Source organism: Ambystoma mexicanum, chromosome 3p (assembly GCF_040938575.1).
Source record: "Ambystoma mexicanum isolate Mex_15411 chromosome 3p, UKY_AmexF1_1, whole genome shotgun sequence".
Classification (NCBI taxonomy): Eukaryota; Metazoa; Chordata; class Amphibia; order Caudata; family Ambystomatidae; genus Ambystoma; species Ambystoma mexicanum.
Genome location: NC_090925.1, coordinates 230934783 through 230950433, shown reverse-complemented (window position 1 = coordinate 230950433; position 15651 = coordinate 230934783).

Genomic DNA, 15651 nt, shown 5'->3' with positions numbered 1-15651 from the left:
TGCCTTAGGGCAGGCATGCCAGACACATGCAGCCCTCCTTACACCATCACCACCAGATAAGCTGACACTGACAATAAAAAAAAAATATCCAGACAGGTATAACAAATGGAACTGATGAACAGGAAGAAACAAATCTACAGAACAAATAAAACAGATGCTTTTCTCTTTAATTATTTTAATTATTACACATTACAGCACACAGCCATAACGAGAAACAAGTGCTACCTGACCCCCACAAACCAACTGTCCTACTAGAATATATATATATATACATATATATAAATAAGGAACAAACACTCAACAGGGACAACAAATAACCCCAAACACAAAGAAGCATACGTGCAGGAAATCCCAAACATAACTCACCCACACATGAATCCCACCTACCAATATTATTTAAAATGTCACAGAAAATCAAAATGAAGATAGTGAGCCCTCATGGATGAGCTCCTTCATAGTCAAGTCCAATAAGAAAGTTTGTAGAACTTCAAAATAAATGTCACAACCAACCAGAAAAGTACATAACTCACTAACAACCTCAACATTCATGCACCCTCATCCAAATCGTGTATATCTATAACATTGTGTAACTAAGCTGATAAGTATCTTTGTAATGCTTGCGCCCAACTACCTGTGGGTCTCGGCTGCGCCATATCAAATAAATAAACAAACAAACCAACAAACAAACCACTTGCTCACCAGCTCGCCAACACATGTGGCTAAACAGAAACCCTCTCCCCACACCTGTTTGAGTACACTGTCCTCAGAGAAAATACTCCCAAACAGACACCAGTTGCTCCTAGGTTAAGCCCACTACCTAAGGACCTGAAGTAGAGATAGATATAGAGACATACAGAGAGAGAGCGGGAAAGAGATGGGTATCACAGCCAGACTCTCGATGCATCATAGATGGAATGGAAAGAACAGAAGGGAGAAGTTGAGAGAGGGAGGTGGCAAGAGGGTATCCCAAATTTACTTCACAAAAAATACATCTTCTGCTCTGCTACATTTACTTCTTCATGCATTTATTCTTCTTACCTTTACTTTGTCTTCATTTTCATGTTTTCAAGGTGGGAATGGATATGTTACGGTTAGCTGTAAGGTTAGGTTTGGGGATAAGGAGAAAGTAGGGGAAAGAATATGGGTGGGAAAACAAGGGTGTTTGCAGTGTAATGACAAAGTGAATGTTAGAAGAAATAAAGACATGCATCCGACAAGAGAGGAAGGGAAAAGGAGGGAAAGGAACAGGTATAAGGGAGGGAGGTTAATGGAAGAGAGATGAGAGAAGGAGAAAAAGAGAGTGAGAGAGAATGAAAAATAGAGCGTGTGAGGGGGGAAAAGAGTTACAACAGAGACAGGGGTCATAAGAGAAACAGAGGGAGAGAGATAGATGTAGGCAAAATGAAAGAGAGAAACACACTCAGAAGGAGAAAAATACATAGATAGAGGAGAGATAGAGACCCAGGCAGGCGGAGATATAAGAAGTGAGAGATTGAGAGTGTTGAACAGAGGAATCTAGAGAAACAGCAAGAGAAAGGGTGGATACTTGGTGGAGAACAGTAGCCTGGGAGAGAGACAGTATACTGGTAGAGAAAGAGCACATGTGCCAGACTTCACTGGCACAGAGAAAAAGTGAATGGCTCCCTCAAGGTAACATTAACACAAGAAGAAAGGGAGAAAGAGAGAAGAGGTAGAGGAGAGAACGAGAGAATGTGATAGAGTAAGAGGGAGAGTGAAAGAGAGAGGGAGAGACCATATTCAATATTGACATAGGCAAACAGACTGCATCAATGCACAATGAGAGTGAGAGCTTACAAGACAACACTGGCCGAGAGAGAACACAGGAAACATACTTAACATTTGTCTCCTGCCAACAGAGAACGAGAGAGAGATAGAGAGAGAGAGAGCGAGGTAGAGAGAGAGAGTGAGAGAAAGAGAGAGAGAGAGAGGGGAAGAGAGAGAGAGAGAGAGAGAGAGGTAGAGAGAGAGAGTGAGAGAAAGAGAGAGAGACAGAGAGAGAGAGAGAGAGAGAGAGAGAGGGGGAGAGAGAGAACGAGAGGGAGAGAGAGAGAGAAATAGGGAGAGAGAAAGAGTGAGAAAGACAGAGTGTGACAGAGTGAGACAGACTGAGAGAGAGAGACAGAAAGAAAGGGAGCACTGAGAGAGTGAGCTAAACGGGTGTATGATCGCCATGGTCGAACTAGTTATTATCATTATTCTATGTATGACAACCCCTGTTTCCCCTCTCCAATCTCTTTCCCTGTGCCCTCCTTAGCCCCACCCATGACTTCCAGGTCATCACATCTGCTGACAATGCAGCCAGACCCAACCTCTGAAACATCAGAGAAATCTACCCACACCTTATATACAACTCAGCTAAAACACTTACCTCTAATCTTGTGCTCAGCAACTGCAATACTGTACAAGCCTACTTCTTGGCACCAATCAACTCTACTCTTCCCAGCACTAATCTAATCTACACTCAACGAAATCCTCAACTTTGAAACATGAACCTTTTTTAAACTTCCCAGGTCCCCCTTCACTGCCAACTAATTTCACAAAGCTAGATGGCTCTCCATTAAAAAAATAATTTGATCTTATATTTTCAGCTTTAAATGCATCCACGGTATTGCCCTTGCAAAGGAAGTAGCAACCCAAACAACGTATGATAAAAATAATACAAAGGGCCAAATAATTACTGCACCTTTTTGCAAGGGAAAGCAAGGTTTATTACATGAAAAATGTCTCAGACGGTCCTGTAGAACTGACACAGACCTCATCACACCCCATGATTTTACAGGTTATATAGTGGAAAACCACATATTAGCATACATAGGTTACATGTCATCCACCACCTTCATTTACTACTGCCTATTGAACATGCTATGGTCCATCCTATAGTCCATGGGGTGATTGACCACACACTATCCAAACCTGTTCCGCTAAATACGTGGTCCCCTACATCATCACTATTGAATCTAGTTATGGGATTAGTGGCTATACAAAACAAAAGGCTTTCTCATTATACCAGAAGCCATTGCGCTCCCAAGGTGCCTCCCCAACCTTATACGAAATTTATTGGCATCACCTCTTCTCTTCCTATCCCCAATCACAGGACGTATCTCCTTCATCCCCAGGTGCCCAGCAGTGACGTGACTGTGAACCCGCTTTTGAGTCTGAATTTCAGGGATTTACTTGTTTTATGGATTTTTTGGGGGGATAGGTATAGGTACAACTTCTTCTGTCAGTGACCTTGTTTATTTTACGCCTTTCAGCCATGTCGCATCCATGTGGCAATTTTTGGAAGAACCAGTCCCCTACCTCCTTGGTTTGTAGAAAAAAGCGAGTGGTTTGCCACACAATGATTGCGCCACACACAAGTTTCAGAAAAAATGAATTTCTTTATGTTTTGTGATTTTATCAAAAGAAAATCAATGAACAAATTGTGAGATTTTCCATTTATAATAACAATGCCCTATGTTTACACGTGTTTCGGCTGCTCAAGAGCCTTTTTCAAAACAAACAAGTTGGGCAATAGAATAGATCATTCATATTCATGTGAGGCAAACCACTCACTTTTTTTAAAAATTAATTTATTTGTTTTACTTGTGTACCTACTTGTAATTCAAATGGGATGACCGCTCATTGAGGAGGGCAGTAGTGCTCTAAATCTTTGCATAGCCCCTTGGTATCACAACAACATATGGCCTATTTTAATGATTTTGGCCTTCGAAGGATGCATTCCTACCAGCTTACATTCCGGTCCCACCATATTCAGGCCCTGCAGTTGGATACAATTAGAATGTATCTGTGCACTACGGGTGCCCCTGACCTTGGCTTCTCTCCTGGGGAATGGGAAAGGGGATTTGTCTTTGGGGAGATGAGCTACACAGAGCCACAGCTCCCCATCAGGGTGTGCATTGTTTTTTGTTCATAGTGTACTGGGCCTGAAATTCCAACATGGCGATACATCTGCCATGTTAAAACACTGGCCTTGCTTCCACGACTGTACCTTTCCGACTCCCCTTCCACCTGTCTTGACTCTTTCCGCACATCTCACTTTGGACCATAAATTTGGTTATAACTAAACAAGGCCTATAATGTTACCCTATATATAACCTCTGCAACCACAACAGAAGTACATGTGTTGCTCTTTGTATGTCGCTTTATTTAAGTATCTAATATGTGTCAGACCTAACTAAAAACAATACATGCACCTTCTGCTGCGCAAGCCTCAGTCTGCCCCATGATAGTTTCTGCTAGATATTTCTCAACATGAACGTTTTTTGCCTAACTAGGACTCTGTACGTGCATCCCAATTTTCCCCCATGTAGTTAATACTCAATTAACTAACCCTGCTGCCTCCTTCCTTCTATAGTCATCATCCTTGGGTACCCACACCCTACACATGACCTAAGCCCACCTCCCCATTGCACACATTTTCCAGGGAACCCTTCATAAAGCAACACCCTCCGTATCCTGCTAATCAACACAACACTCCAAATGGGGTTCCAAATCCTGCTCTATTTTCACCATCCTTGGTCTTACAACCCTGTCCCATCTATCAATCTGGGTGTACTTGTGTTTTGTAAGAGGAGGCACTCTTCCCACTGTTATTGACACCATCATCATGATGTTCTTTGGCAAAATCTTTGTGTAGCACCTCAGAATCATCTGACACAAACAAAAAAGCATGAGCAAAAAAAACATGATGGTAACCAGTATTTCTATGGCTATTTCAAACCATGACGGATCCTATGAGAACATTGAATCAAACCAATCATCAGCATTCACAACCAGTTCATTCTCCATTGCAATCCTCCAATTGTGCAAGGCCCATAATGCATGGGACAATTACCCATTATCCGCAACATTTGGTACGTGCCGCAAGACAGACCGATTTTCTTGCACATGCCCCCTTCCATAGCCGTGAGCAAATCCAGAACATATCTGGATCGGAACTCAGCGGGGACCATAAAACTGACAACAACAATCTAAGCAGTATCTATAACATCATAGAACAATTGATGGATTCCAACTGGATGTTTTTGAACGCTAGCAAAACTGAGCTGATGATCTTCGGATCTACCCAAGCTAGAAAATCACTGCCCCACGACTACGCAAATTTCAAGATCAAGGATGCTAACATCAAAGTACTTGAGAAAGTAAACACTTTGGGTATGATGATGGAAGTGTCTTTAGGAGCAGAGGCCCAGACTCAATACATAAAAAAAACCTGAAATTACTACTTGAGACTCCTCAGAACTATTAGACCGTATCTCACGGAGAACAACTGTGCCACAGTAGCCAGAGCAACCATCCTCTCCCGTTTGATTTATGGGAACGCACTTATGCTAGGAGCCAACAAAAAAAACATCCAAGCGTTCCAGATTATCCAAAATAACGCAGTTAGGATAATCAAATGCAAATCTAAATCAGACCACATCAGTGCAGCTAGGAAGGAATTACACTGGCTCAAAGTAGAGAGCAGAACCCACTTCAAGGCTCTTACAATAGCCCACAGATGCATCTACGGGAAGGCACCAGGCTATCTAAAATCGAAGGTACGTCCTTATGTTCCAAGCCGCGCCTTGAGATCCTCGGATCAAAATAGGATCGCAGTGATGCCACACAAACTTAGATCGGGACTGGGAAAATCTTTCCCAGTCATTACAGCAGGCATCTGGAATAATCTGCCAGCCCACATAAGGAAAGAACCTAACTACTTACGTTTTCGTAAATTAGTGACTAACCTAGACTTTCATGACCCACTAAATCCTTGATTCCAGGAACTGTCCCGTCCATTTCTGTTGTCTTTGTGTCCACGTTTCTTCACCCCGAAACTCGCGAGTTAACGCCACAATACAAATAATTAAATAAATAAAATAAATATATAAATATCTGTTCTGGAAGGTCATGAGCCGTAACTCAGTATTTATTGAAATAAGACCCTGCTCTGTCTGGTTCACCATCTGAAGCATCTCCCACTCTGTGATCTGCAGCCACTAAGCGTTTTCTGCAGTCTCTATACATGGCACCAGGAGGAAGGTAAGAAGTTTTCAGTTTTGGTAAATAATCTATATTGGTCCGGAATCGCCATTAGTTTCTTGGAGGAGTCTTTGGGCAGGTAATTTGATCTTTTCTGATGACAAATTACTTGTGAGTGATTGGTGTGCTTGTCGGAAGGGGGCTTATTTGCAACTGGTGGCAGCACATTTATAACTAACAGATGGATCAGAAACTACCAAAACTGCTGAGTGCAGGGTGGTCAGTGAACATACAACCCTCCATGATGACAGGAGGTGTAGATATGCATATCACCCATACACCAAGTACACATCCATCAATCCTGCAATGCCCTAGGTCAGGTCTGAGATGTGAAGTGTCGTATTACACAGACTGTTCGTTACTAACGGTATAGTGGCGATTTCTCGAAATCAAAATGAATGCTCTTCTGTCCTTTGTACTTTTGCTGGTGTCTCACTTAAATCTATCCATGTCAATTGTGGCACATTACTTACCCATGTCCTGCCACAGTTCTGATTCACGTGTGCCACTCCATCTTCCAAAGACCCCATTAATCCCCCCGCTGCACAGCTCACTACTCATGCCACCCATCAATTGTTGGCACATTCTTCATCATATCTGTCCATTATTACTGCTTGGACAGTGTGCCCTTGGAAAATATGTTGTGCTATGCACAGGGTTAAGTGTACCAAACACTGGGTTACAAGAGGTGGTATCTTCCCTGAGGCATAAACAATCTGGGTGGGGTATCAAAGAGTATACATAGCAGCTCTCGTTTGAATTCTCCCTCCAACTTTGCCCATGTGATTATACCTCATGTGGTCTGATTCTGGGTGGTGCACATCAGCCAAAGCGTCAAAAATGAACCCTTTATATTGATTGTACTCTATTTCATTTTCAGGTTCCCTCCTAGTTCATATTGTTCCTAACAATACATCTGTTTCCCATACCCCTGCTTTAAATGCCCAAACCATATAAAATAACCACACACAAACAGTATAACTACTCCAAAAAGCAAACAGCATATACAACATAGCATATATATTACATGACACTTGTAGTGTTGAGCCTGCAGAGGGAGAGAAAAAACAGACAACGATGCAGAAAAATGCAAACTCTTCGTCATAGTAGAGGGATTCAACAACTGCAATGTCATAAGGAAATGTACTGCAAAATATACATTAATATCATTCCGTACTTTGATAATTCTCATGAAAAGGTGGAGTGGTGCCTGGTGCTTTCTGAGCATCGGATAAGTGGATCCAGTACTGCAACTCCTTTACCCGAATCACAAAGAGGGTGGCAAAGACCACCGCAAATGGCCCCTGGAGGATGTTAGTTCCAGCGGCAGACAAAATTCCTGATGAACACCTGGTCCCCTAGATACAGCTGCGGCGGTGGTAAACTCAGTTCATGTGTTGGTTACGCTTCAGCTGCGTCTTCTCTTTTAGGAGCAACTGGCGAGACAAAATCTTTATACATCTGGTTAACTCCCACAAATACCCCTGAAACTCCTCTTCCAAAACTCTTGCTGCCCTGTGAGCATCTGATTCTGTGCGTGTAGGAGTAAGAAGGATGTGCATCCTTCTCTCTGTCACTGTTTCATGAGGGTGGTATATTTAGTACAGTTTGTGGTTTATCCCCAATAGGGACACTATCTCCTTAAATAATTCATTAATAAAGTGAGTTACGTTATCAGAGTTTAGGGCCTCACAAAACCCCCAGTGTGGAAATTCCTCCCAGACCAAAGATTTGGCTGCTCTTTTTGCATCAGGTTGTGTGCAGGGACCAGCCTCAACCTAATGGGAGAATTGACATACTACAGCAATAAGGTTACAGTAATTACTGCACCTGTTAATCATATCCGTGTAGTCAATGTGAAGTTCCCGGAAAGGCCCTCTGGGATGGTACAATGTGCCGCACAATGTCCTGAGTGTCTGGCCAGTGTTGTAAAGATGACATGTTGTGCAATTAGCCCAAATGTGTTGATGAATTCTTGCAGATTGGGGACAAACCAGTGCTCCTGAATATCTGCAGCAATGTGCTATTTGGAAACATGCACTTGGTAGAGCAGCTGTTCAAAAGCAACCATGAGCAAATCCCGTGGCATTACTACTTTACCTGCAAAGGTTTTGTCTCCAGATCACATCTGCCAGTGACTGTGAGCAACCGTGCTTGATGAAAAGGTCTTTCTCATCCTTGGTCACCTGACCTTGTTACACAATTGTGTGCATTAATATGGTACTGCAGTGTGTGGGACTGTCAACTGTAACTGTTGGTTTGCCAGCTCAGTATATGCAGTGATGCCTTGGTCCCTGTGATAATCTTCTTCGTTGGTGGCCGTATCTGCTGCATCATCACCAAAAGAAACGCAAACTGTATTTTGAGTGTGGGCGGTACATTTAACCACTGCTACAAGTGTTAGAACGGACAAGGCATGAATCAGTCTCTCTAACAAGTTCACATGTTGGACAGGTTTGCCGCCCAACCTCCGGGTTCCCCTTCTTTTCCATCTGGATAGCCCTGAATGTATGGTGGTGTTCACATACACAGAAGACAAATAAATGGTCACTACTGTGGGATGCCTCTAATAATTCAATTAATGCAACCAATTCTGAATCCTGATACAAATAGTGTGTTGGTATTCGTTTTTGAACTAAAGCCCCATATTCCCTGTTGTGACCAATCTGACGGCCTCATCACTCAATCCCTGCAGGGAAGATTCTCCTATGTGGCCAGGGAAAGGCTGAAGCTAACCGACTCTGACCCTGGGTGTGGCTATCTGTGGGAGGATCATGTAGGGGAGGATGAACTCTGGGGAGGCAGAAAGATATTGAATAAAAACAAACTTTCAGATATATCTCTTAGTAATAGCCATGTACCTTTGCAACATTAATTTTTGGCTCATTGTAATGTGGATGGTGAATGTCCATGTTCTTATAACCAGCAAAGCAAAAAAAAGAGGTGATGGCTGGAAGGTTTAGAATGAATCTTAACCACTGGCATTGCTCTGGGCAACCCTCCAGACTACCGTTCTTCGCCTGCCAAGCCATTACAGAAGGGGAAAGACCATATGCAAATCATGGTTGGCCCCACCCCAAAAGGGGAAGTCCAGCCCGAACTGCAAGGTCACATCCCTTCTGCACGAGACCACAAGCATCCCCAAACATGTTTCACCCTTTTTGGGGCTCATCAGTGAGGAGTAGCTTGGGTCTCTAGGCCCAGCAGGCACGGGACCCACGTCTGGGCATACCCGTCCCACTCGGGGTGACAAAGCAAAAAAAAAAAAAAGAGGTGATGGCTGGAAGGTTTAGAATGAATCTTAACCACTGGCATTGCTCTGGGCAACCCTCCAGACCACTGTTCTTTGCCTGCCAACCCATTACAGAAGGGGAAAGACCATATGCAAATCATGGTTGGCCCCACCCCAAAAGGGGAAGTCCAGCCCGAACTGCAAGGTCACATCCCTTCTGCACGAGACCACAAGCATCCCCAAACATGTTTCACCCTTTTTGGGGCTCATCAGTGAGGAGTAGCTTGGGTCTCTAGGCCCAGCATGCACGGGACCCACGTCTGGGCATACCCGTCCCACTCAGGGTGACAAAGCAAAAAAAAGAGGTGATGGCTGGAAGGTTTAGAATGAATCTTAACCACTGGCATTGCTCTGGGCAACCCTCCAGACCACCGTTCTTCGCCTGCCAAGCCATTACAGAAGGGGAAAGACCATATGCAAATCATGGTTGGCCCCACCCCAAAAGGGGAAGTCCAGCCCGAACTGCAAGGTCACATCCCTTATGCACGAGACCACAAGCATCCCCAAACATGTTTCACCCTTTTTGGGGCTCATCAGTGAGGAGTAGCTTGGGTCTCTAGGCCCAGCAGGCACGGGACCCACGTCTGGGCATACCCGTCCCACTCAAAGAGAGGCACAGATCCACCCTACTGATGAGGTCCAACCAGACCGAAACATGTGTCTGGGGTTTCTGTTGGTACTCTTGTTCAGAGGAGAATTGCCTAGCATTTCGGTGCTGGACTGCCCCTGGGCAGGACAAAGACTGATATGTTTGGGATATTTCTTCTCTGTGAAAGATAGTGAGCTAAAGACTCTGGGTAAGTCTATTGTAACCAGGACTAATGTCTGGCAGAGGGACTCCCAGGACCCCCCTTTTTAATTAGCATATTTAAGTAACTTTCGGTCTCACCCTAAGTTACTAGGGGAATCCAGATGTGGACCACTTGCTCACTATTCTTAGAGAGGCACAGATCCACCCTACTGATGAGGTCCAACCAGACCGAAACACGTGTCTGGGGTTTCTGTTGGTACTCTTGTTCAGAGGAGAATTGCCTAGCATTTCGGTGCTGGACTGCCCCTGGGCAGGACAAAGACTGATATGTTTGGGATATTTCTTCTCTGTGAAAGATAGTGAGCTAAAGACTCTGGGTAAGTCTCTTGTAACCAGGACTTATGTCTGGCACAGGGACTCCCAGGACCCCCCTTTTTAATGAGCATATTTAAGTAACTTTCGGTCTCACCCTAAGTTACTAGGGGAATCCAGACGTGGACCCCTTGCTCACTATTCTTAGAGAGGCACAGATCCACCCTACTGATGAGGTCCAACCAGACCGAAACACGTGTCTGGGGATTCTGTTGGTACTCTTGTTCAGAGGAGAATTGCCTAGCATTTCGGTGCTGGACTGCCCCTGGGCAGGACAAAGACTGATATGTTTGGGATATTTCTTCTTTGTGAAAGATAGTGAGCTAAAGACTCTGGGTAAGTCTCTTGTAACCAGGACTAATGTCTGGCAGAGGGACTCCCAGGACCCCCCTTTTTAATTAGCATATTTAAGTAACTTTCGGTCTCACCCTAAGTTACTAGGGGAATCCAGACGTGGACCCCTTGCTCACTATTCTTAGAGAGGCACAGATCCACCCTACTGATGAGGTCCAACCAGACCGAAACACGTGTCTGGGGTTTCTGTTGGTACTCTTGTTCAGAGGAGAATTGCCTAGCATTTCGGTGCTGGACTGCCCCTGGGCAGGACAAAGACTGATATGTTTGGGATATTTCTTCTCTGTGAAAGATAGTGAGCTAAAGACTCTGGGTAAGTCTCTTGTAACCAGGACTAATGTCTGGCAGAGGGACTCCCAGGACCCCCCTTTTTAATTACCATATTTAAGTAACTTTCGGTCTCACCCTAAGTTACTAGGGGAATCCAGACGTGGACCCCTTGCTCACTATTCTTAGAGAGGCACAGATCCACCCTACTGATGAGGTCCAACCAGACCGAAACACGTGTCTGGGGTTTCTGTTGGTACTCTTGTTCAGAGGAGAATTGCCTAGCATTTCGGTGCTGGACTGCCCCTGGGCAGGACAAAGACTGATATGTTTGGGATATTTCTTCTCTGTGAAAGATAGTGAGCTAAAGACTCTGGGTAAGTCTCTTGTAACCAGGACTAATGTCTGTCAGAGGGACTCCCAGGACCCCCCTTTTTAATTAGCATATTTAAGTAATTTTCGGTCTCACCCTAAGTTACTAGGGGAATCCAGACGTGGACCCCTTGCTCACTATTCTTAGAGAGGCACAGATCCACCCTACTGATGAGGTCCAACAAGACCGAAACACGTGTCTGGGGTTTCTGTTGGTACTCTTGTTCAGAGGAGAATTGCCTAGCATTTCGGTGCTGGACTGCCCCTGGGCAGGACAAAGACTGATATGTTTGGGATATTTCTTCTCTGTGAAAGATAGTGAGCTAAAGACTCTGGGTAAGTCTCTTGTAACCAGGACTAATGTCTGGCAGAGGGACTCCCAGGACCCCCCTTTTTAATTAGCATATTTAAGTAACTTTCGGTCTCACCCTAAGTTACTAGGGAATCCAGACGTGGACCCCTTGCTCACTATTCTTAGAGAGGCACAGATCCACCCTACTGATGAGGTCCAACCAGACCGAAACACGTGTCTGGGGTTTCTGTTGGTACTCTTGTTCAGAGGAGAATTGCCTAGCATTTCGGTGCTGGACTGCCCCTGGGCAGGACAAAGACTGATATGTTTGGGATATTTCTTCTCTGTGAAAGATAGTGAGCTAAAGACTCTGGGTAAGTCTCTTGTAACCAGGACTAATGTCTGGCAGAGGGACTCCCAGGACCCCCCTTTTTAATTAGCATATTTAAGTAACTTTCGGTCTCACCCTAAGTTACTAGGGGAAGCCAGACGTGGACCCCTTGCTCACTATTCTTAGAGAGGCACAGATCCACCCTACTGATGAGGTCCAACCAGACCGAAACACGTGTCTGGGGTTTCTGTTGGTACTCTTGTTCAGAGGAGAATTGCCTAGCATTTTGGTGCTGGACTGCCCCTGGGCAGGACAAAGACTGATATGTTTGGGATATTTCTTCTCTGTGAAAGATAGTGAGCTAAAGACTCTGGGTAAGTCTCTTGTAACCAGGACTAATGTCTGTCAGAGGGACTCCCAGGACCCCCCTTTTTAATTAGCATATTTAAGTAACTTTCGGTATCACCCTAAGTTACTAGGGGAATCCAGACGTGGACCCCTTGCTCACTATTCTTAGAGAGGCACAGATCCACCCTACTGATGAGGTCCAACCAGACCGAAACACGTGTCTGGGGTTTCTGTTGGTACTCTTGTTCAGAGGAGAATTGCCTAGCATTTCGGTGCTGGACTGCCCCAAGGCAGGACAAAGACTGATATGTTTGGGATATTTCTTCTCTGTGAAAGATAGTGAGCTAAAGACTCTGGGTAAGTCTCTTGTAACCAGGACTAATGTCTGGCAGAGGGACTCCCAGGACCCCCCTTTTTAATTAGCTTATAACCAGCAACACTGTACACCCTCACCCCTTACTGAGATGAGGAAGATGGATGGAGTAATGTGAATGACCAGCCACAAGGTAAACCTATGCCACAGTGTAGTAGTTGGAGAATGCAAAATGAGACTGGTACATTTAAAATGAAATGGAAACATATGAAAAGCAAGAGAGAGAGAAGCAGGAAGAAAATCAGCGAGACTGACAGACGCTGCAGCTGTGACTAACTTATTCTGATGCTGTTTGGAAGGGCGGGAAGAAGCGGCGTGCAGAACGCTGTGCAGAGGAGAGACACAGCGTGCAGAGACACCAGATACCACATACAATGAAAAATCTCACCAGGAGAAGTTTGCCATATCTCTCTCAAAGGCAACTGGAGTTGCTGTATGCTGATGGAGGAAAGGCAGAAACAGAGTGACATGCAGAACTGTTAACGAGCAGGCTGGAGCTGTGGGCGAAATGCAAGGAACTCCGAAACAGTCGCAGAAGAATGGTAAACATGTGAAGAGGGAACAGGTTACCAGGGCACTTCAAGGTGAATGCGCCACATATGATACACAGTGTGTGAGAGCCAAAGAGAAGGAAGTGAAACAGTTGATTCAAATACAAACATTGTAACAAGGCTAAGTAAAGATTTTATAGTTGATACCAATACGAATATTGCTAAGAGTCCAAGGAAGGACAGTGAACTGGAGTGTACGACCCAGCCCTTTAAGATGAGGTGGCAGTACTTTGAGATGGATGGCGAAGCAGAATATACTAAAACATCAATAATCAAACTAACTCATGAAGTTGTCAAAGTGGAACTTGTTTTAATGTCAACTATCTAAAACAGGGAGGCCCTCATTAGGACCCTGGCGGAGAGGGGTTTATGCCAGCGTAATGCATGGCGTACCTCTCCGCCAGACTACGACATTCCGTAGCGCCATGGAGATTTTTACGCCTGCTTTTTGCAGGCGGAAAAATCCATGGCGCTACGGGACTCGTTGTTAATTACGCCACCGTAATTTACGGTGGCGTAATTGACGCCTTCCCCACTCCCATTATACCCTATGGGGCAAAAATGGGAATGGGGAAGGGTAAATGGGGATTGGGGACTTACCGCCCCGCCAACCTCGGAATGGGGCGGTAAGTCCGCCAACCCCCATGGCGGTATTGGCAGCTCTGCGCCATGGTCCATGGTGCAAATTGCACCATGGACTTCCGCCAGGGTCGTAATGAGGGCCGGAGTCACAACGAACATCAACAAATGTGCTTGATCTTCACACTCAATGGCCCTCATTACGACCCTGGCGGAGGTCCATGGTGCAATTTGCACCATGGACCATGGCGCAGAGCTGCCAATACCGCCATGGGGGTTGGCGGACTTACCGCCCCATTCCGAGGTTGGCGGGGCGGTAAGTCCCCAATCCCCATTTACCCTTCCCCATTCCCATTTTTGCCCCATAGGGTATAATGGGAGTGGGGAAGGCGTTAATTACGCCACCGTAAATTACGGTGGCGTAATTAACAACAAGTCCCGTAGCGCCATGGATTTTTCCGCCTGCAAAAAGCAGGCGTAAAAATCTCCATGGCGCTACGGAATGTCGTAGTCTGGCGGAGAGGTACGCCATGCATTACGCTGGCGTAAACCCCTCTCCGCCAGGGTCCTAATGAGGGCCAATGCATTTCACGAAAAAAGCAACTGTAATACAAAATAAATTGTCATCATTGACGTCAACCTACGTTGTAAACTACAAAAACTTACTTGGGAAAGTGATAGGATTACAGGGAACAAACATCGAGGTATACGTTCCATACTTGTTGGGAAGGTGATTGGGTCTTTAACATCAGGTGGGCCAACTAAGCCCTCCGTGAGTGCAGGTCACTAAGAAAGTCATCAAATACACAACATCCCATTGGTTATTCAAACTATAGGGCTCTTTATTACGTGGCCCTCTATAATTGGTTGGCACCCTTGTACCCCTCTGTAATATTCCATCTCCGCAAGCAGCACACAGGCTAACATCCAGGTTCTGGTGGGCTGGTCATAATCATAGCTTCCCACCAATTAGCCTGTCATCTATCATCACCCTTGCAGTCCGTCAGTCAATTAAGCTTTGAATTTAGCCTTGAAAATGTTCTCTGAGCTCGAGAATATGAGGGACTAGAGGCATACTTTGTCTTCTTGGTTTCGATACAGCTTGTTCCAGTGTCTATTTTCATCCAACCACGTACTGCAGACCATGTTTTCGAGTCTTTCTGCAATTAAAATACTATTAAATGATGAACCTCTGACGTCTTCAATGTTCTCACTCCCCACCTAAGACAGGAGTTTTGTTCTTTCACATGTTCTGTAACTACTGTGCGGACTTTCAGGCCCAAGGTGGCTTTGACTTCTTGGTGTTGATCCAGCTAACCCCTTCCTTGGTTCACCTCCATGGTTAAGTTTCCGATATCTAACTGCGACATACTGAAAACCTTCCTTTTGACTGGATCTAGCTTTGCTAAAGTGCGTTGTGGAATCATCCATAGTTCATATATTTCTTATGCATATACGTTGGTGCATCACCGCAATATATTCACTACATAACTAGCCTTTAAGAATACTTTGTATACTCGCGTTACTGCTTCTGTAAAATTGGAAAACAACTTGATATCTTCATCATTATTTGACAGCTCCTCTTCAGAGTGTCTGTAGAATGTTTATGTTCTCTCGTCTCTGCATCTCTTCTGGGTGCTTCAGCTTTATTCTTTATGATGTCACCAATCTTCTCTTTTGCTCAGTTTTCACACTTCTTCCGTGATTTCATTCAAATGGCC